The sequence below is a fragment of the Toxorhynchites rutilus genome, chromosome 1 (genome assembly GCF_029784135.1).
Source record: "Toxorhynchites rutilus septentrionalis strain SRP chromosome 1, ASM2978413v1, whole genome shotgun sequence".
Classification (NCBI taxonomy): Eukaryota; Metazoa; Arthropoda; class Insecta; order Diptera; family Culicidae; genus Toxorhynchites; species Toxorhynchites rutilus.
The window spans coordinates 98,607,543-98,631,977 of NC_073744.1; the positions used below are offsets into that span (position 1 = coordinate 98,607,543).

Here is a 24,435-nt window from a genome sequence, read left to right on the forward strand (position 1 = left end):
TACAAGTAAATTTAATGACGGACCTTTTACGTTTGGTATTATGACTAGAACAAAATATATGTACGGAAGAATTATCAAACGTTTGATGAACCAGCCTAAGGCTGAAAATCTTTCCAATAAAGACAAAAAAAATTATCAAACGATTATTTTATTTTACATTTCCCTCTGAAGTTTACATCCCAAAAGTGTACATACTTCTCGAATCTCGAATTTGCTTGAAACTGGGAAGTTCATTCGCTTCTAGTGGCTGCACGATTTTCCCAGGTTCCTAAGTTTAGAAGATCATGTTAGGACAGACATATTCCACTCTGCACAAAGGCAAGCGAGGACAAAAGTACTCGCAGTTTGCATTTATTTGCAGAGCCGATTTCCCCAGAAACCTCGGTTTTGAAGTCTGTGTTAGGGAAACACATTTCAATCGGAACAAAAATACCCCCGATTTGTATGAATTCGCAATGCCGATTTCCCCACGCTTCATGGATTTGAAGTCTGTGTTAGGGAAACACATTCCAGTCGGAACAAAAATACCCCCGACTTGCATGAATTTGAAATACCGATTTCTCCAGGCACCTTGGTTTAGAAATCTCTATTAGGGAACACATTTCGGTGGGAACGAAAGCTCCCCCTACTTTCGTGTGTTCTTTTTATTCTTTTTGGCTTTAAGAGGGTTTAAACTTTTCAGTTCACTCGCCTCTAGGCTCTTTCGTGTGCTTGCAATGCCGATTTCGCTGCTTGGTTTTAAAGTCTGTGTTAGGGAACATTTTTCGATGAGAACAAAAGTCCCCCTACTTTCATGTATTTGCAATGCCGATTTCCCCAAGGCTGCTTGGTTTTGATGGCTGTGTTAGGGAAACCGTAAATCGGGCCAATCAAAACGATGCAGTTAGGGCGTTTAGATAACGCCTAATATTTTACAGTTATTCAATTGTTTATCTAATGAAAAACAACATTTTGTTAGTTGCGATAGATGCGTAGAAATATTCCTTATCAAGTGATGCAAACATCTCTCCTATCCAGTACGAAATGTTCGAACTATAAGCATTCGAAATCTTTCATTTTTTCCTGCATGTTCTGTGTTTAGGTTTTCATTTAACCCTCCATATATTCCGGTTAGACGTAGTCCCAAATCAATCATAATCTTTGACGCTCTCCTAAACTCCTAAAAGAAGCTCAATGCCGTCGATGCGAGATGAGCTTCGTTTACGAGTTTAGGGAAGCGTAAAAGATAATAATTGATTTTCAGGCGTAATGAACACTTTTTTGATTCCAGATGGCTTTCTAACGAATGAGAAATATTAGTCTAACTAATTATTTCTCTCAGTGTGACGATTAATCGATTAATCGATTATTTGGATCGATTAATCGTATCGAATAAGAAACTGCTTAAAAGTATTCGATTAGTGGATGAACGATTAATTTCAAAAATCGGGGATCACTAGTTTCACCATTGTGTTTTACCCGTTACTGAAGTAGAGTTTAGCGTCTGCTGTCACAGCAAAATTGTTGAGAGAATGTACGTCAGAAATAAGGTGTCCAACTGAAGTTGGAATAATAGGTTTTAGGATTAGGTCATCCCTAAATTACGAATCGGGTGAAAATTGTTCTTTCAATTTGTTTAGTCGGTGATTAGTGTTAGAGTTAAGGAAATACTAAAAACAACTTATTTTCAGTGGTTACTGGAGTTTCTAGGAAAATGTGCCTAATTTGTCTTTTGGTGATTACCGAATTTACTTGAGTATGTGTAGATAGAAATTTTTTCAGTGTCAGACTGGAATTCTCGGTGAAATAAATAAATTGATCAGTGATTACTGATGATTGAGAAATTGATATTATTATTTCAGTAAATACTGAAGTTATACGAGAAGGTCGTAAGGTTTGTCAGCTGTATCTGAAGTTATTGCGAAAAAAAAATTGGAAACGGGCGGATTGGCGATCTAACGTACAAATCTACACCTAGGCGGCGCTGCGGTGAAAGTGATGATGGTTTTAAATTTTTCCATGTGAGCTTATGGAAGGTTTGTAGTTCTTTCCATAAATTACAATGTTATAATCATAAAAGATTATTTGATTGCGATGAGTTTGTAAGAAATTTAATTCTGCGCAATTTTATATATAACATGTTACTTATTAACCACTTTCAGTTGTGAAAACTATAAAAATGTTGACAATGGTTGAATTAAAGAAGGAAATTCGAGGGCACAATCAAACACAAGTAGAAAAATGCACGATTCCTGCATGTGAGAGCTACCTTGGAAAACCCGGAAGTAAAATATACGTGATTTGTTTTTGAATTTTAGGTTATATTAGCATCATTTTCTTAGTTCAAAAATAAAATCCAGATGTCTCACCGATCGTTTACGTTTTGCGTTAGATCGCCAATATGTAACGTAGCGTTAATCCCACAAACTGACAGCATGCGACTAGCGCCATCTCAACGTCGACGGGGAAGTTGCATAAGTTCGTTTTTGAGTCATTCCAATCTCTACTCAATCTTCCCTGCGACGTTTACGTTGAACGGAAATGCGAACCTACGGAACAAAAAAATAAAGAGGGGGACAATGAAGTGGGAAAGGGAGAAAGTTTGGAGAAAAAGAGAGAAGGAGAGGTCGAAAAGAAAAAGATTGAAAAGCGGAACACTTTTGTGGGGAGCGCCAAAGTCGTGAGTGGTGAGATTTGAAGCGCGTGACGGAATTAAGAAAAGAGGTCGCCGGGTAGAAAAAAAGGAAGGTCCGAGTCGGTGTCCGGGGTGTCCGTGCGTGTGATTGTGTTACCCGAGTGAATTGTGGGAGAGTTTCCCACCCGACCAGGAGGACCGAGCTCAAGGACGCAGTGTCAGTTTCCCCGAGTTTCCCTCAACTCTGAGCCGCAACATCCGGTGACTGGCAGTCTCTACCAGAGTGTCGTGAGTAACCCTTATTCCGAAGTGATAAACTCTATACCCGCGAAATGTCGTCCTTCCCCCCTTCTGAGTTGCCTCATTGTGGGTAGGAACGCCCCTGTGAAATGAAACCGCATGGAATAGGGTGTTTGAGACCCGTGAACAGTCCGCCCTGCTGGTCTCTAGCTGGACCTTTGTCTGGTAACAGCCTTCCTCGGCGTTAGTGGCTTGTCACGGTCAGGGAAAGTTCGTTACACATGAATTTTAACCATTTACTAACCAGGGGATTCTAATGTATGGCATATTAAACAAATCTTACGGAATTTCCGATTCGTTTAGTATGTAAGTCGCCAAAATCCGTTCGCGGCAAAAATAGTTATTAACGTTAACTTTATTTCATAAAAACGTGACCTGTTTTCTGATTTGACACCCTTAATGAAAGACGTAGTTCTACGTCAAAAAAGTCTGCAGTGTGCGGGGACCCTAAAGGTAATTTATTTTGAATCATTTTTAAACATTGCATTTTAACGTTTGTTTTATGGCTTATTATTTCATTTCGTTGCTGTATTATAGGTTTTTACATATGGTCCACCTGATCGCGCAGAGCGCAGAGAAACCGATTCACAGTGGTGGTACTTTGCGAACCACCAGTGAAGGTGAAGGTATCGTGCTGGGAATAACCGGCGAAGATGGTGAGAGCTCGGTCGATAAACATTTATTTGTGGACCATTCTGGTTAAAATGTAATAAGTGTCAGCAATAATTGCGGGGGCTGATACATCAGGGATCGCTATGCAAGCAGTGTAATCTCATAGTGCATCGGCAATGCTCGGCCACGGGACTTGAACCGTGCGCATCGGAAACTGGCAGTAGGATGGTAACGTTAACCAGCCGTAGAAGGCAGGTCTTTGGACTTGGTCTTTGCTAGCAGTTTAACGTGGCCGAGCTACCGGCGCCGCAGATTGTAATAATACTTTGCAACGAGCTCGAACAGAAAGCGATGTGTAACTTGAACCTGGACCTGTACAAGCTATATCGGACGACGTCGACGAACTACGACGAGGTTAACAAACTGCGTAACTCACTCAACGAAAATCTAATCAACACTGATCTGAGCAGCTACTCACCGGAGTGTTTGTTTATTGTTTGTTTATTTATTTTTTATCAACAGGCCTGAACAAGAGTGCCCTAATGATATACTTAAATCTAACTTAAATTCTACTTAATATCTAATCAAGTTTATTGAAATTGATGGAAGTTTATTTGAAATACGTCTGTACAACTTGAGAGCTAGTTTGGGAATCCCATGAAAATTTTCTCCACGAGCGCTTGACAGCTTCTCAAGGCCTACTTCTTCACCCACTCTCGATTGTGGAGTCCTATAATCCGCCGGAGATCCTCGAATCTTCCAACGTCCAACATCTTGGTAAAAATGTCCGCCAACTGATGTTCAGTCCGAACATGTTCTACTCGTATACGTCCTGCTGCAATGTGATCCCGAATGAAATGGTGTTTGATATCGATGTGCTTTGCTCGTTTGCACTCCAGGTTCTGAGCCATCCCAATGCAGCACGGTTGTCTTCGTATATAGGTATCGGTTTCGTAATCTTTACACCAAGGTCGCCCAAGAGTCCAGTCAACCAAATTGCTTCTGTCACACCACCACTCAACGCAACGTATTCGGCTTCGCTGGAGGAGGTAGCCACGGTTGTTTGCTTCTTGCTTGACCATGAGACCGTGTTGCCATAAACTTGGAATAAGAATCCGCTCACCGATTTCCTATCCACAGTATCCGTCGCCCAGTCCGAGTCAGTGAATCCAACTAATGGCTCCACATCCTTGCCACGAGAAAACTCCAGAAACATGTCCTTCGTACCTTTCATGTAACGTACCACTCGTTTTAGGGCTGTCCAGTGTAGTTGTTCCGGTTCCTGCTGAAATCGTCCAAGGTATCCAACTGGGAAACAAATGTCCGGCCGAGTGGACATCATAACGTACATTAAGCTGCCTAGAACTTCTCGGTACGGTTCATCAACGGTTCCAGTATTACTGCAAGTCAGATGTAATCCTTTCTCCATGGGTGTTCTTGTTGGGTTGCAATCATTCATACCAAATTTCTTCAGCACTTTTTCAATGCTAACTCCTTGCGAAAACTGCATCTTTCCTGGTGTCCGATCGTACGCAATTTTCATGCCAAGGAAGTGTTGCATCTCACCACAATCCGTCATTTTGAAGAACTGAGACAACTTCTTTTTCACTTCTTCAACAGTCTTGATCCTTAATCCCATGATCAGCAGGTCATCGACGTATATGACTAGGTAGACATCATCGTTCCCCCTCTCGTCGATCCGGGTGTATAAGCAATAATCATGCTGTGATCTCTTGAATCCAAGCTTCAACAATACTTCATTGAGTTTTTCTTTCCAGCACTTTGGAGCCTGCTTGAGACCATATAATGACTTCTGCAGCTGGCAAACTATCTCAGGTTCCGCTTCAACACCATCGAGTATGGCCATTAAAATTTTCTCTTGAAGCTCACCATGCAAGAAAGCCGTCTTCACATCCATCTGGTGTATGAACAGTCCTCTCTGCAACACAACAGCTAAGGCTACTCGAATCGTCGTCAGCTTAGCTACTGGTGCATAGGTTTCGTGATAATCGAGGCCAGGTTTCTGGAGAAACCCTTTCACAACCAACCTAGCCTTATGTCTCACAGTATTTCCATCAGCATCTTCTTTAACGCAAAATACCCACTTCGGTTGTAATGGCTTCACTTTTGCTGGACGTTTCACCAGGCGCCACACGTGGTTGTTTTCCATGGATTTCAGCTCATCACGGACAGCCGCCAACCATTGGTCCTGATCATCACGCCCTTCGATCTCCGCGTAGGATGATGGTGGATCTGTAGAATTAAAATTTCCAGCAGCAGAGGTTGCTCTAAATCCAGCCTGCGCTCCCGTTCGCTATGCCTCGTGGTTGACTCCGGACAGTCGTCACTTCTTTGTTGCGAAGGGAGCGCCCCAGGGTTTACTTTTACTTCTCCTTCTTCCAAATCCTCGAACTCGTCTTCTTCATCAGTCCCGGAATCAGGAACTGCATCTAGTTCTTGAACAGAGTTCTTCAAAACGTCCCCCTCTGGTTCGTACAATATGGGGATCACCAAGGGCACCTCAGATGCTTCATCGAATTGGTCTGCATACGGGAAGCATTCCTCATTGAACTTCACGTCTCTTGCAATCACTATTTTTCTTGTTGCTCTGTCCCATAGCCGATATCCATTCGGAGCGTAGCCAACCATTATCGTCTCGCGGCTTTTGGGATCCAACTTCTTCCTCTGTTGGTTTGGGATCCACGCCATGGCCTTGCACCCGAAAATTCTGATCTTGTTAAGGTCCGGTTTCACAGTCATCCATCTCTCAGCAGGAGTTTCGTTTCCATCCAACGCCACCGTGGGACAACGGTTCAAGAGGTACGTCGCCGTCAAAGCCGCTTCCGACCACATGTTTTTGGGAACTTTTGAATCAATTAACATTGATCTTACCTTTTCAACCAGGGTGCGGTTGAAACGTTCAGCTACCCCGTTTTGCTGAGGAGAATAAGCTACCGTTGGTTGAACTTGAATGCCTCGCTTCTTGTAGTATTTCAATTGTTCATTCGAAAAGAATTCACGGCCTTGATCCACGGTTAACTTGCAAATCCTTGTCTGCCACTGAGTAGTAGCCATAGCTTCAAACTCTTTGAAACACCGGAATACATCCGACTTTCGCTTGATTGTATAGATCACAGCAAAATGCGACCAGTCGTCAATGAACGACACGAAGTAATTTGATCCATCCCACGTCGGCGGATCAATGGGGCCACACACATCCGAATGAACCCTCTCTAGCGGACGTGTGGCACGTTCTCGTACACCATCGAACGGTTCTCGACACTGCTTCGCCATTACGCACGTATCGCAAAAACCAATCGACTCAACTTTCTTCACAAAACCCGTAGTCATTTCGTGCTTCGCCAGGTTGTTCAACGCTTGCTGACTTGCATGACCCATACGACGATGTTTCGGCCACAGTGATATTAGCTTTTCCCGTAGAACTGACATCCAATTCCAGTTGGTACAAGTTTCCACGAAGATATGCCACACCTATCAGTTCTCCGTTCTTCTTGAACTCCGCACGATCTTGACCTCCACGACCAGTGAAAAGAACATCGATTTCAGCCTGCAAGAGCTTCTTGACCGAGAGCAGGTTTTCTCGTAGATCCGGCAACAGTACAACGTTCTGTATATGAAATTCAATCCCTTTGTTGGACATACCTTTAATTTCTCCAGCAAACTTCCCAACCAGTGTCACGTCGTTTTTAGCCACATCGATGATGAACGGATCTTTCAATTTTCGCACGGACTGCAGATGACTTGCATCGTTCACGAGATGATCGCTACATCCCGAATCCACGCAGAAGTGAATCTTCCTGGCTTCAGACTTTCTCTGGTCACCGTTTGCCATGAATGCAACTGCCTTACTACCGACCGCAGCATTTGCGCTGCCTTCCGGTTTCTTTGAACGACAATCCTTTTTCATGTGTCCGGGCTTTCCGCAGCGGTGACACTTACCAGAAAACTTCTTCTGGTTCTGATTCTGGTTCTTTTTCCTACCGCCGACAAACGCCGCACCATTATCTTCACTCGAGTCATCCAGACGATCTGCCCGTTTGCTCTCTTCAGCCAGCAGCCGCTGCTTGACTGTCTCCAGCTTCAGGTCCTTCTCCGCCAGATTCTCGAGTGCCGTCACCAGAGGGTCGTAACTATCGGGTAGAGATAAAAATAATTGCGCCACCAAATCACCTTCTTCCATTTTGGCTCCTGCGGACTTGAGTTGCCTGACAAGGTCATCGAAAACAGTAAAATGAGCTCGCATGGACGATCCTTCCTTCTTACGCAGCCGCGCCAACTGCTTCCTGAGCAACGTCTGGCTTGATACCGACCGTTTCGCGAAAGTTTCTTCCAGAGCCTTCCACATTTCAGCCGCTGTTTCCTTTTCCCGGACAACTTCAAGAACATCATCCGCAATAAATCCCACAAGAACAGATTTGGCCTTCTTGTTCGTTAGCTCCCACTTCGCACGACCCTCAGCGCCTTCAGCCGGAACTGGTCCCGTCAGCACAGAAGATACTTCAACTGCGTCCATGTATAGCTTGACCCGGAAACACCAATTTTCATAGTTTGGTCCGGTCAACTGCGGGATTCCTTCCTTTGCTGGGCCCATAACCTATTGAAATTGATGGAAGTTTATTTGAAATACGTCTGTACAACTTGAGAGCTAGTTTGGGAATGCCATGAAAATTTTCTCCACGAGCGCTTGACAGCTTCTCAAGGCCTACTTCGCAAGGCCTACTTCTTCAAAGTTAAAGTCAAGTTAAAATCGTACGAAGTGTACGAGCGGTTGAAAACTCGGCACATACTTGAAACGGGTTCATTATACTCGTAATTAGTGCGTGAAGAGGGGACACAAATGAATTTATGAGAGCGCAAAGTTCGTGTCCTTATATTAAAATAAATTAATTGGAGAAGAGTAGAACAGTCGATGTTTGAGAGGATCAGGTCTGATACGAATATCGCTTTAGCGACGTCTCTACGTAGATTTAGTGAGTCTAGTCCAATTAAATTAGAGCGATGTTCATAATTTGGAAGATTTGAAGGATTGTTCCAAGGCAAATTTCGCAGAGCGAAACGAACGAATTTGCGTTGAATCGCTTCGATTCGCTGAACGCCATTTTGATAATAAGGCGACCATACCACACAAGCATACTCGAGGATTGAGCGGACCAACGCACAATATAGAGACTTTAAACAATGTATGTTCCTGGAATCTTTCGTAACGCGAAAGATGAATCCAATGACTCTGGATGCTTTACTGGTGATATAAGCTAGAACACAAATGTTAACTTAGAATCGAGAATGACGCCAAGATCTTTGATGGCCATAAGCCGGTTCACAATGACATTTCGTAATTTATACGGGTAGGCTAAACGTTTCCGCGAAAAGGTGATAATTGAGCATTTTGCTGGATTCAAAACCATCCTGTTGATGTCACACCATTCATCAAAAATGTTGAGTTGCTGCTGTAGGTATGCTGCGTCATCAAGACAATTAACGGTGCAAAATAGTTTGAAATCATCTGCGTAAGAGAGTTTGTGGCACTTCAGACAGAAATTATCATCGTTGAGGTAGAGTAGAAAAATGTAGGGGCCAAGGTGACTTCCTTGAGGTACGCCAGATGTAACTCGAAATGGAGAAGATACAGTGTCACCGATTTTCACTGACATCACACGATTGGTCAGGTACGAACGTAGCCAGTTCAGAAAGTTGCCATGAAATCCAAGACGTTGTAGTTTGGCGACGGCAATTTCATGGTTTATCTTGTCAAATGCAGCTGAGAAATCTGTATACACAGCATCAATTTGTTGGTGTGACTGTAGAGAGCGAGCGATGAATGAGGTATACAATACTAGATTTGTGGATGTAGATCGTTTGGGAACGAAACCATGTTGTTCATCAGCGATGTAATTGCTGCAGGCATAGGAGATGTAGTCCAGAACTATCAGTTCAAAGAGTTTGGAAACCGAGCAAAGGCTAGCGATCCCTCTATAGTTATTGACATTTCTTTTGCAACCTTTTCAAGGGTCTTCAAGGGAAAACAAAAAAAAATTTCCATGCCTTTGGAAAAGTTCCACATGACAGTGATTGGCTGAACAGGAGACTCAGAGGCGACGATAGACTGCTGGAGCACTTTTTGTACACTATAGAAGGGATACCATCTGGTCCAGGATTTGTAGAATTTTTGATAACGTGGCAGGCTTCTTGTACTCTGCTAGAACTTATAGCAGCCAATGTGCAAACAGACGGAAGGCAAGGTACATTTCTTATAGCTGCATCAATATGATCTTTGTCTAGGGTTTCACTGACGAAAACACTGCTGAATTGTTTCCTAAACAGTGAACAAATGGTATCTCTGTTCGAAGCCTCCACATTATTACGTGTCATCACAGTAGGAAGTCCAGACTCTTTCCTCTCTTCATCTACGTACTTCCAGAAATCCTTCGGACTGAGTCGTAGATTATCTTGAATACGATTTAAATTAGCTCTAAATAAGGTGTTATTTAACCGTTTGTAGTTTTTGTTGGCGACGAAATAACGATTCCTCCAAAAATCAGAACGGTATTTCGAATATTTCTTCAAAGTGTATCGTTTTTCTTTTCGAAGGCGTTTCAATTGGTAAGGTGGGTGAAGAGGATCCTTGGTTGTTTTCTTAGGAACAAACTGATCAATTGCATAGAGGATCACATGGGACATGGATGATGCGGCTTCCTCAATATCGCGGCCATTCAGAATATCATTCCAGTTAATGGTTGAGAAGAAACGATTCATCAGTGGGAAAATCGATTTACGATAGTTGTAATGAGTTGATTCGATGGTGTTTGCAAAAACGGGCGGTGACGATTCAAGTAATGATACCAGAAGCGGAGGATGGTGGCGACACATTTTCACTAAAGCGGAGGGAGCTGATGTTACAGTCGCATTGTGGACCATCTCTGAATTAACGAAGCATAGATCGAGAATACGATTGTTGTGATTCAAGATTCCGTTCATTTGGTACAAATCAGCAGTACTGTATCCGTCCAGTAGTCTTTCTGTCATACGGTTCATAGAGGAGCACGAGGAATTAGGATATAAGTAATTGGATGTGCTTCGAATCCAGCTAATACCAGGTAGATTAAAATCGCCAAGAAGTAAGATGTTGTCATTTAGTTTCATTTGATTCCTTATCCAAATAATTGATGAGATGTACGTATCTATTACTGCAGAGTCGTTCACACGATCCGGAGGAATGTACGCAATACCAATATAAGTAGAATGGCTATAAAACGTTACGGCAACCCATATTTGTTCCACACTATGGCCATTTAGAGGAATTAATTCACGCGAGATGAATTTCGATCTAACAGCTAACAAAACACCACCGCCAGTGAATTTGCAACTATTCTCAGCAGATCGATCAAGACGGTACACTATGTAACAAGATCCAAACAATTGTTTCGACAGTGTGTTGCTATTGAGCCATGTTTCAGTTCATACGATGATATCGTATGAAGCATCGGAAACAGCTAGGTAGTAATCGGCGATAGATGTGTTCATTCCACCGACGTTCTGATAATAAATTACAATGTTGTGATCTATACAAGTGACGCTCGCACTTGACGCTGATTTTGACGAGGCTGAAGGGCGCGCGTTCTCTGAACATGTTGAACCGGATCCTTGTTCATCATTTTACCAATAGTTGAGGTTGTAGGGTTGCATAAAAAAATACCTTGAGCGTTATCAGAATGCGACTGAACGGTTGCCCGAGGCTGATTATTTGAGGTTGATGCAATGAGACGAGGTGATGTTTGCTGTACAGTTTGGATTGTAGTTGAATTACGAATTACGAAAGGAGTGATTGAGTGATTGAACTGGTGATGGAGAGGTAATCGCATTTTCGATAAACTCGGGGACTCCTAATTTGAATGAAATGAATGATAATGTAGCCAAGGTGCCAAAGAAATTTGTACGAGAGCTGCCCGATCCGATCATTTCGGTTATGTTTTAAGACAAATTCGTCGTAAATCTCAAGCAGGAATCCGATACTTGATTTATATAACTTTTTACTAACTAACTGCCAATTTGTTTTCATTACGATTGAAAAGAAAATGGGCCTGATTCTCGAATACACTTCACGGTGGGAACGAAATAAACGGCACGCCATTGAACTACGTTTTACGAGTTAGTGAAGCGTCGAAGATAATAATGAGTTTTCAGGCAGAATGAGCACTTTTCAAATAAAAAATCATTAATGAAAATTAACTTCTTCGTATCAAATTGGTATTCAATGTGAGTGGAAAACTTTGTTTTCTCCATGTGATATAATAATCTCATACAAAAATTTCATCTGAAGATAATTTGATATTATAATGATAAGTTTAGTGGGAAACAAATCTCGTATCCAGATGTCGACACCGTACCGTTGTCATCGCGGATACGTTTCATTCCGTTTCCATCGTGAAGTGTATTCGTAGTGTATTCGAGAATCAGGCCCAATATTACGATTCTATGGCCCTGATTCTCGAATACACTTCACGGTGGTAACGAAATAAACGACACGCCATTGAACTACGTTTTACGAGTTAGTGAAGTGTCGAAGGTAATAATGAGTTTTCGGGCAGAATGAGCACTTTTCAAATAAAAAATCATCAATGAAAATTAACTTCTTCGTATCAAACTGGTATTCAATGTGAGTGGAAAACTTTGTTTTCTCCATGTGATATAATAATCTCATACAAAAATGTTATCTGAAGATAATTTGATATTATAATGATAAGTTTAGTGGGAAACTAATCTCGTATCCAGATGTCGACACCGTACCGTTGTCATCGCGGATACGTTTCATTCCGTTTCCACCGTGAAGTGTATTCGAATTGTATTCGAGAATCAGGCCCTATTGGGCACCTTACACGATCAACCGGATTGACAATAAGTGTCTTCAATATCGTGACAGCTAGGTTTTCAACATCTGATCTAACCTCAATCAATATTTTGCCACCTTACACGGTCAATATCGCCCTCAACCCGAGACAACGAAAATATCCGCGATGGCTAGTGGTGACATTCGAGTTTGGGATCCAAACTATTCTCCATCAGATTAGAAGGCTAAATTGCAATTTTCAATTGGTAAAATTTGAATGAAAATATCTACTTTGTATTATTTAATTAGTTGAAGCGCGTAGTCCTAACACTAACTTAACCTATTTTCTATGAATTTTCAGATATTCCTACTAAAATTTATTATTATTATATAACGTCAGTTTCAGATACAATTTTTGTATGGGATTTTCTGACCACTTGCAGAAAAAAAGTGATTTGCATTCACATAGAATACTAATTTGATTTGAAAAAGTTAATTTTCATTCATAATTTACACTTTAAAACTCGTTTTTCCTTCTCAAAAACACATCATAATACTCGCTTCACAAATACAGACTGATCCTTTCAGTTTCAGGGATGCCAAATTATTTTAGATTGTGAAAATATATGCAAATTATATTATCTGCAAGCAAATGTTTTTATTCGATAAATAAGACTATGACAGTAGAACCCCGATTATCTCTATCTGTATCTGTACCCCGATTATCTGTATCTGTATCTATTTCTGTATTGATAAAACATAGTTTCTATGTTTAAAAATCATCCCGACTATTCACGGATAATCGGGATTCTACTGTAACTTGAATTAACACGTGATGTTTTTTCACCTGTGATTTTCCCAGATCTTCTCATTCTCCAAATTTTATAGTGGAGTGTGAAGAAACACACAACTTAGACTAAAGTGGCTGCCCCGCTCGCTAGCGCAAAGAATAACCGAGTTCAATGTTAAAAACATTCCTAAGACGTTGTTAATTTTCATTCACTCTCTCACCATCACATTGTCAGTTACTTTGAGGTTTTGATTTGTATCACGAAAAGTACTGTATTTTGCTATTTTAGGTACAGTAATTTACATTTAATGCGACATTTTTCTAATTGGACAGACCTGTATGCGACACGTTTAGTTAGACATTTTTGTAAACATCGAGTTCGGGCCCAAATTATGGCCCCACATTGACATTCGCCGCCAGACGTCGACGCTGTACCACTCTCATCTTCAATGTCCAATTACAGGTCAAATCGCCTCCAATGCGACACTGAGTGGTTCTCCGGCATGTCGCATTAAATGTAAATTACTATATCAGTTTTCCAAACCAAATGCTTTCATTTATGATTCCTACAATTTCAGAAGTTTATAAATTTTAATTGCAATCGCAAAAAAGACTAACAAACATTATATGTCCGCTTCCAAATCTGGCAACTCAGTCTGGAAGTTCGTGAGGTAAAACGTCAACATCATGCATCCATATGAAATGTCACGATATTGATGCCCGAAAATCAGAAAATCCGGATTTCTGCGTTGTCGGCCATGTTCAGCTGTCATTATGCTCTCAAATGTCATCATATTGTCAATAAATTTGACCGTGTAAGGTCCGCTTATGCCTAACCAAACTACCATTGAACCACGGCAGTGAAACTTCATACAAATCACTCGTCGAAAAGTGTCTCCTTTTTCACCGCTTGTTTACATGTTGGAGAGTGTATTTATACTGACAGATTTCTACTACGAGGTGTTTAATGAAGGATGAAAGGTGGGAATGTTTATGTGTGTATATGATTTATCGTACGATTTAATTGATTGCATAAAAGATGTCAACAAAACTGGAGTTAAGCTCCTTTTTGAATTTGAACAAATATTGATAAGAGATTCCCAGCAATTCTTTATGTTTATTGCGTGATTTGGTTACTGTATAAGTTGTTTGAAACGAAGGTTTAGTGTAATGATTTTATTTTGAGGATTATATTCACAAACATACAAGTATAATTAATATAAATTGCATGTATATGATGCGCCTGCCAGCCCATACATGCAAACGTGGAAGCGATATACATATTTTTTTACGAACGGATTTAAACGATTTGCATACCAATCAAATTGGAAATTTTCTAAGATTTTTTTTGTTTGATATGCTATACATTACAATCCCATAGTCTGTATATGGTTTAAATTGATGAAAATTTGAAGCATTCCCTTTTTCCATACATTTGTTCTGTCCATTTGTGTACTTTCCCGAACAGAGCTGTCAATAACGGGTATCTTATGCAGCCGCTAGAACAGAAACAACGAAGGGGGATAGCGGGAAGAGAAAATTTGCGAAGTAAACTTCACCCTAGCATAGCAAGTAAGCTGTCGCTAGCGTATAAGTATTGCATCTCCTCTGAGGAAAATTCTCAGAATCTTTCTGTGCCCGAAACAACAAAGGTCGCTTATTCTGCTCGTTTTGTGTTTAAAGTTTCCCCTCGAGCTGTGAACGCTAGCGAATATTTCACTTGAAGTGCATCTGGCATTGCAATTAACACAACCATCCGAGTCATGGCAAAGAAGGCGAAAAAAGAGAAGAGTGCAAACGATTATAGGTCGCTTCTAAACATGTTTGGTGTTTGTTTTTTTGTGTGTTGCTTGTTTTTGTTGCGCGAATCATAGAAACTTAGAAAATACTTTGTTGACGGTTTTGAACGAGAATCGAGAAACGGTCATTCTCGCGATATTTCATTTTTAGCACTGTAACTGTGTGCATCTGTTGGACGCGTGTTTGATGCTTGTTGAATGACGATGCACTTCTTTTTCTTTCGAATTATAGACACTTGAAACTAAGACAGTTCATTTGTCCTTGATGGCGATGCACGGAAGATGCCTCTCGTTAATATTCAGTGCAATGCGTGCATTGATATAAAGAAACAAATTGCGACATATGACCAATTAGTGTATTGTTCTCGCAAAGACAAAAAATAATCGTTGCTTCTCGAAATGATTCTTCAAAACTACGCAAGCCATTAAACCTTCTCAGAGTCCCGGAACTTTTTACTAAAGAGTTATTTATTAAATTTCGACGTATTCGCAAATAATATTCGAAATTATAAACCATCAAATTTCAAAAGAAAAAAGATTGCGTAGAACGTAGGACTACGCGGTCGTGTCGCGGATACAACCCCTCGAATTTTTTACGATTTAATGCTTGCTGGGCAGGCCCGAAGGCAGTTTTAAATTGTTAAAATATGAATGAAATTTTTTACTTCATGTTATTGATTACTTGAAACATGTAGTACTGAATATTAATTAACCATTTCTATATAAATTTTGCGATATTTCCACTAAAGTACAATAAACAATCAAAAATGACGTATCCGATTGTAACTCTTTCGTATCATATGTAAGAGCTTCAATTGCTCTAAAATCATATTTCAGATAGCTAAAAGTCAATTGATTAATTCCTATTTGTACAAACACAAATGTTTATAAAAGTTCTATATACATACAAAAATGGTGATTCCCCGGGCCGAACATTTTACTTTAATATTTTCCGCCATTTTTTATAGCAGTGATGAACGTATATTCGTATGACAACAGACTTATTATGTTATTAGGTATTGCCTAATAATTGTACAGTAAGTAACCTCTAATTCGACATTAAGTTAATTGGACGGACCTGTAATGGGACACAAATAATTGGACATTTTCATCTCTAATTGGATATTTTGTAAACATCGAGTTTGGTACCCAAAGTATGGCCCCAGATTGAAAGTAGCCACCAGATGTAGACATTGTACCACTATCATCGTGAATGTCCAATTACAGACCAATCAACTCTAATGTGACACTGAGTAGTGACTCTGTATGTCGAGGATTAGAGGTTACTACTGTGTTATGCTATTCGGGTGCATCATATACCACCCAAAATATCAGATATTCGATGCTCTATATACGATTTAATGTTTGGTGGGTTGGCATACTTGGCAGCTTGGTTTGTCAAGTTCATAATCTCATGTTTACAGTTTTGAGTTAAGTGCAATTGAATGACGAAGCTGAACTAATTTATTTTTGTCGCTATGTTTATCAGAACGCAAAAGATCGGCAAACAGATAATCTTCCGTTCTTAAAAGTTAAAAATAAAAAAAAGCAACATGAAAGTTAAACACTTTTCTTGAAACCGGAAATATTCGGACTTAAAAATAATTTTTAACGTAATATTCCAAACATACATGTATTTACAAAAATCTATAATTATTATTATAATCATCAAGAACGTTTTCCGCCATTAGTTTTTTTGTTGTCTGTAGTAAATCGTATATACGCATGACAATAGTCGCACTAGATGCATGTATAAGTCGTATATTCATCCATCCAATCATCGTGAATACTGTTGCAAGTGGAAAATAAATGTGTGTTCATTGCTTATGATGCGAACATAAACAACAATATAATACAGTAATTTAAATTTTATACGACATGCCGAGGCACCACTCAGTGTCGCTTTGGAGGCGATTTTGGCTTGTAATTGAACATTGACGATGTGAGTTGTATAGTGTCTACGTCTGGTGGCAACTTCAATGTGGCGCCATAATTTGGGCCCCAAACTAGATGTTTACAAAAATGTCCAATTAAGCATTACAGGTCCGGCCAATAATCCAAACGTCACATTAAATGCCACTTACTGTATATAAACAATATTTATTCCCAGCTGTTTTGAGGCATCTCGCACAAATTGACAATACCATTCCGATACCAGTTGTCTGTGCAAGTCGGTGCAATTTTTAGAGTGTAAAAAAAGTTCACTGTTTACATAAAAGCAATCTCGAATCGGCCCCACTTTGAAGCTTGAAGTTACTATCCCCTGATTGAACCGACGTTGGACTGACAGATGACTCCGTTTTGAACAAATTACATACATGTTTAGGGAATACGTCAAACCAAAGTTGAAACAACCGCTTATAGTAACCGCAACTGGCCGGTTTGACATTTGTTTACCATTTCTATTGTGTAATATGTACGAATAATTCGTATTGTAAAAATTTACTTATCATTGGTAATATTTACCAAAAAAATCGTTATATGTACCAATTTTTTGGGTCAGTGTATTAGTGCACTGTGTCTGGACAGCTGGGAACAAATTCAGCAAAGGTATTTGACGGCAGCTGCCATTATAAAGTGCTTTTCTGCTGTTTTCGCAAATGTCAAACAATTTTTTTTATTGAAGATAATTTCATCGAAAGCAATACTCTTAATTTCACGCAGAATGATATTATCTCAGTAGTGTTATTGTTTGACGCAACGAAAATGATTTAGTTACATCGGCATAATGAATCTGATTGTGATATTCAATGTGTACATGGAGTGAAAGATACGAGAGTGTTCATAAATGCATTTGTTTTGCAAAGCACGACAAATATGGATTTTATGGATTCCTGCAGTGAACACTTATCCATTTTGGTCAGTTACACATACTCTAAAAGGGATTAGCTACAGGATTCAAATGTAAGTTTAACCCGAATGCAGGACATAGAATTTCGATGACAATAATGTGTAGTATCATGTATAATGTTTACTATTCAATTTGGAAAAGTCGTCAAATTTCATACTGAATAGCATTTTTTTAAGCGCGATATGTCGAATTACAGTGAAGTTCGGTCAAATAAATCAGAAATACAAACAAGTTTCAATATGGATCTAACATCTATAGTGTAATATAAAACAAAACAAAATATATAGATCTGTTCCTAGATGTTTCATGCATTACTCATTTTGTGTAATATACAATAAGCTAATAAGGCTAACCTTCATTTTTAAACCAATTATGAGCGATACCAAAACTGACAATGCAGTATATATTTGAATGTAAACACAACGTAAATAACAATAAATTATTGATACCAAGAAATCGAAGCACGGGTCTTTTGTGATCTTGCTATCGAAAACCTCTTGTGACTGTTTATGACGATTTTGAATACATGGGTACTTTAAGCAATAGTTCTTGCATGTAATGGATGGAGGATTAAAGAAGGGTGAAAGAAATTCATCATTTATCCGTTAGTTTGCTGTTAGAAATCAAACTAGGTGGTACTAAACATAGTTGTTTAGGCTTGTTTCAAAGATAGATACCAGATGAACGAAAATATGCTTAGACCCCCACAGACTGCAGACTTTTTATTGACCGATAGTTTGAGCGAGTTCTCAATCAGAACGGAGAGGTTTACATATGCGAACCGATTCAGGTCGGTTTTTGCACTAGCAGGCCAACTCGATCAAACTATAGGTCGAGAAAAAGTCTGCAGCCTACATGGGCTTTTACAGTTGTACCTTAACAAACCTAAAAACAAACGCCGGGCGGTTGAAAACGTGAATAGAGTGTGAAATATGAAACCTTTACTGTAAAATATCATTAAGCGCAACGTTCTGATGATTTTGCTGACAAAAATGACGATAGAATAATGGGATCCGTTGAGTTGGACCATATGAGGGCTGCATAATCAATGCAAAAACGGTGCATAAGCTTGCTTTGATGTCCAGCCTTTTCCGTCTTATTAAACACAGGGTCTTCGCAGTATCCGGCTGCTGTTTTTAATGATTATCAACCCATTACAAAAGCGACAAACATCATCTTGTATTAAACCTATGTTTTTAAGATTGTATTTACTAGGACAGTGTCCTGTTACAAGACCAGTGAATGTGATGAAGTCTTTCTTATTAAGGCTCGGCAGTTGTTGAGTAATTTTAATACTCGGCGTAATAAATTTGTCCGTCTGTTTAAGTTTTGCAGCCATCCAATTGGCTGTCACTTCCCGGTTTTCCCATTTCTTGAGCTCATATTTCAACACACAGAAAGTCCACAGGATGGTTCTGGAGCAGTGAATGGTGTGTTTGAGTCGGTCCTGGCAAGTTCATCTGCTTGCTCGTTACCCTCTATACCGCAATGGCCAGGAATCCAGTGCAACTGTACCGAGCTTATCTGACTTAATTGCCGTAAAAGGGAAATGCATTCCCAGACAATTTTTGAAGAGCATTTTAAAGCATTTAGAGCTTTAAGTGCCGCTTGACTGTCTGAGAATATGCAGATGTTAGCATGTATATATTTCCTTTCGAGGCAGACATTTAAACATTCTATTATGGCAGCTATTTCTGGCTGGAAAACTGTTGGCCAGTTTTCCAGCCCCAGAGATTTTTGTTCTGGGACTATACACTCCGGCACTTGTTTTGATTCCCATTTTCGACTCATCAGTGTAGAACATGATTGAACCAATACGAACGTTGGGATCACCTTCATCTTATACTGAACGAGAATGTGCGATCACTCTGTATGGAATGTCATAATTAGTTCTAGGTTCCATCCAATAACTGTTCATCTCTGAGGCTGGTCCAACGGGATGCTCAAGTGCCCAGTTTTGTCCCCGTTTAGTATTTTTGACCTAGAACTACGTCTTTCATTAAGGGTGCCAAATCAAAAAACAGGTCGCGTTTTTATGAAACGTTAATAACTATTTTTGCTATTTTTGAATCGGGAATTCCCTAAGATTTGTTTGATATTCTATACATTAAAATCCCGTGACGCGTAAATGGTTAAAATTTATGAAACGTATAATCGTTTCCATTTTCCCATACACTTTTTCTGTCCATTTGTGTGCCTTCCCGAACAAAGCTGGATAATGGACAACTTATCGACGATCAACGAAGGGGAAATCGCAAGATGTAAAGTGCCTGATTCTCGAATACACTTCACGGTGGAAACGAAATAAACGACACGCCATTGAACTACGTTTTACGAGTTAGTGAAGTGTCGAAGGTAATAATGAGTTTTCGGGCAGAATGAGCACTTTTCAAATAAAAAATCATCAATGAAAATTAACTTCTTCTGTGAGTGGAAAACTTTGTTTTCTTCATGTGATGTAATAAGTGCGATTCACATACAACATACACGTCACGTTCACGTCCCGTCACGTCATGATACGTCAATGATTCTACCATGCAATTCCCATGAAAACATTCACATACACCAGCAACGTAACGACCCGTCAGCACACGTTCAACGAAAACGACCGGCAGGATTTGTAGAAAAGAATAATTGACGGAGACGGACGGCTCGTTTGGTTTTTGTCTGGGCTTTGTGTCTCGGCTTTTGTTTTGATCAAGGCGCGTAGAAGTATATCCTAAGGTGGGCCAACTTGCTAAAACCACTCTTCAGCCATCTTGGAAATCTACTGTGTTTTGTTTGTAAACAAAACACAATACGCTAGTGCCGAAGCTCGCTCCTGATCAGTCTGTCTCTTTCACGCTTCAAGGAAATAATTCCCCTTCTGCTTTCTTCCGTACTGTTTTCATATACCGCTCCCCTAACCAACTTAGTGACGAAACGGCCTCACCTAGTACCATAGACCCGTCTTGGTTTTGATTTGGTTGTACAGTAATTTACTTCTAAATCGACATTAAGCTAATTTAACCGATCTGTGATGCAACACGTTTAATTAGACATTTTTACCTCTAATTGGACATTTTTGTAAATATTGATTTCGGGGCCCAAATTATGGCCCCACATTGAAAGTCGCCACCAGTCGCGAATGTCCAATTACTGGTCAAAATCGACTCCAATGCGACACTGAGTGGTGCCTCAGCATGTCGCATTATAAGTAACTTACTGTACTTTTTATGCCAACATATCTCTTAGCTCCAAATTTCGGAGTGAAAATCATTCGCGACTAGTTGAGAGAATTATTCTATTTATTATTATTGTTGAATAAGGGTCCGACTACGGGGTTTAAGCATTTAAATAATTGAATTCAATAATTCTCATTGAATTTTCCAAAATTCGAAACTGATTTTAGGCATGCTGATTTGAAAGAGTGCATTGCAATTCAAAATTGTTGTAGGTGGCGACACCATGAATAAAATTAATTGAATCATTCGTTTGGCATTTGACGTGACGGTGCTGGTGGAAGCATTGACTGCATGTGTGAACTGGTGGAGACGTTGAACGAACGTAGACGTTCTTCTCCGTAACGTGCTATGTGAATCGCACAATAATCTCATACAAAAATTCCATCTGAAGATAATTTGATATTTTTTATTTTTTTTTTTAATTCGTTTATTTTTACAGGCTCAGTTACTTACGTTTAAAGGAGCCGAATTCTTAAATATATTTTTAAAACTATATATATATAGAAACAATTTTCTTACATCTATGGTTAGTAAGGTGAAAAACCGATTACTCGCGGTGTACTCGAGTTTAGAAGGGTGACATATTTTTAGGAGAAGGATGGGATATAAGGAAATTGTAACAATGTTGATGAGCACTCAATTCCTAAATCGATTCGTATATCTGTAGTTTATTTACATTTCAACTTATTCTACTATTTATAGCAAGGGGACGAATTACCCGCAAAGGAAGGAAAGGAGGGTATAAGGATGTAGGGACAATCACACACGAAGATCTATAGCTTTAAGGAAAACATATATATGGGACATGTAATCAAGTTCTAACCGAGCCAACACATCTCTCACCGGCACATTGGGCTGTCTTCCTCGGGCCCGAAGGGAGTTTTCTAAATTCGATCTGGCGACCAGATACACCTCGCACGACCAAACAATGTGCTCGATGTCGTGATAACCTTGGCCACAAACGCAGAGATTGCTGCTGGCAAGATTGAAACGAAAGAGTAGTGCATCTAACGAACAGTGATTGGACATGAGTCGGGAGAAGGTGCGGATAAAGTCCCGACTCAAGTCTAGACTTTTGAACCACGGTTTGAGGCTAACCTTAGGGATAATCGAGTGAAACCACCGGCCCAATTCATCTTCATTCCACTTGCGTTGCCAGTTAGCGATGGTATTTTTGCGAACTAAAGAATAAAATTCATTGAAGGCGATTTGACGCTGATAAATATCGCCTTCAATTGCACCTACCTTTGCCAATGAGTCAGCCCTCTCATTACCCGGAATTGAGCAATGTGAAGGGACCCAGACAAAGGTAATGACATAACAGCGTCTGGATAAAGCACTCAAAATTTCTCGTATTCTCTCAAGGAAGTACGGCGAGTGCTTTTCCGGCCTCACTGAACGGATAGCTTCGACAGAGCTAAGACTATCCGTTACAATGTAATAGTGTTCAACAGGTCGTGAGGCGACGCTGTCCAGCGCCCAGTATATCGCTGCCAATTCAGCAATATATACCGAGCAAGGATTCTGAAGACTGTGTGAGGTGCTAAAAAATACGTTGAACACTCCAAATCCTGCGGACTCATTCATAGAGGACCCATCAGTAAAGTATATATTATCACAATTGATACGCCCATACTTTGCATTGAAGATTGTAGGAACGAACCCCAATCTAAGATAATCTGGATTTTCATGGATTTTCTCCTTCATGAACAGATCGAAATGTACAGAGGAATTGATGTAGTCAGGAAAACAAACACGGTTGGGAATATACGAAGAAGGAACAACCTGCATAGAGGTGAATTCATGATATGAAGTCATGAATCCAGAATGAAAATTTAGCTCGATCAATTGCTCAAAATTTCCGATCACCAATGGATTCATAACCTTACACCGGATGAGGAACCGAAGAGATAATAAATTGAAGCGATCTTTTAGTGGGAGTACGCCTGCCAAAACCTCGAGACTCATGGTATGCGTTGAGGGCATACATCCCAACGCAATACGGAGACAAAGATACTGAATTCGCTGGAGTTTAATGAGGTGTGTTTTGGCAGCTGATTGAAAACAGAAACTGCCATACTCCATCACTGAGAGAATAGTTGTTCGATACAACATAATAAGATCTTCGGGATGGGCTCCCCACCAGGTGCCGGTAATTGTACGGAGAAAGTTTATTCTTTGTTGACATTTTTTACTCAGATACCTAATATGGGCCCCCCAAGTACATTTGGAGTCGAACCAGACCCCAAGATACTTGAATGACATAGCATGAGTGATCGGTTTACCCAAAAGTTGAAGCTTTGGTTTTGCTGGTCTATGCTTCCTAGAAAAAACCACCATCTCTGTTTTCTCCGTGGAGAATTCGATCCCTAGCCCAATGGCCCAGGTTGAACAATTGTTCAAAGTATCTTGTAAGGGTCCTTGCAGGTCGGATTCGTTTGATCCTACGACAGACACCACTCCATCATCTGCAAGTTGTCTTAGGCTGCAATTTTGTGTAAGGCAATTGTCGATGTCGCTTACATAGAAGTTGTACAAAAGGGGGCTTAAACATGAGCCCTGGGGGAGGCCCATGTAAGAGACCCGACTTACTGCCGAATCTCCGTGAGAAAAGTTCAAATGTTTCTCACAAAGCAAGTTATATAACATATTATTCAATAGCGGCGGCAGACCCCGAAAGTGTAATTTGTCCGACAAAACCTCTATTGAAACAGAATCGAAGGCCCCCTTTATGTCCAAGAATACTGAAGCCATTTGTTTTTTTTCGGCGTAAGCCATTTGAATTTCTGAAGAAAGCAACGCAAGACAATCATTCGTCCCCTTGCCCCTGCGGAACCCATATTGTGTATCTGAGAGTAGGCCATTCGTTTCAACCCATCGATCAAGGCGAAACAAGATCATTTTCTCCAACAATTTCCGTATACAAGACAGCATTGCTATTGGGCGGTACGAATTGAAGTCGGACGCGGGTTTTCCGGGTTTTTGAATAGCTATAACTCGTACTTGTCTCCAATCATCTGGAACAATATTATGCTCCAGAAACCGATTGAATAAGTTCAACAAGCGATGTTTCGCCACATCAGGGAGATTTTTCAGCAAGTTGAACTTAATTCTATCCGATCCCGGAGCAGAATTGTTACATGAAAGGAGAGCAAGAGAGAATTCTACCATCGAAAACTCGGAATCAAGATCGCACCTCTCTTGTGGTATATCTCGAACATTTTTTTGCACAGGAGCGGAATCAGGACAAACCTTCCGTGCAAAATTCAAAATCCATCGATGTGAATATTCTTCGCTTTCATTCGTTGAAGAGCGATTTCTCATGTTTCGAGCCACTTTCCATAATTTTTTCATTGACGTTTCTCGTGACAAACCTCCCACGAAATTTCGCCAATAAGCA

At 40.1% G+C, this 24,435-nt stretch overlaps 1 protein-coding gene across 3 annotated transcripts in view; it reads left to right on the forward strand.

The window, feature by feature from the left end:
- Nucleotides 1-17,491: 17,491 nt before the first annotated feature.
- Nucleotides 17,492-24,435, forward strand: part of LOC129761775 (serine/threonine-protein kinase LATS1) — a 315,887-nt gene continuing 308,943 nt past the window's right edge. For 2 of the 3 annotated variants that reach the window (XM_055759534.1, XM_055759537.1), the window contains exon 1: nt 17,520-17,864. The gene's annotated coding sequence lies outside the window, so the exon portion shown is untranslated. The other variant, XM_055759536.1, reaches the window with a different exon arrangement.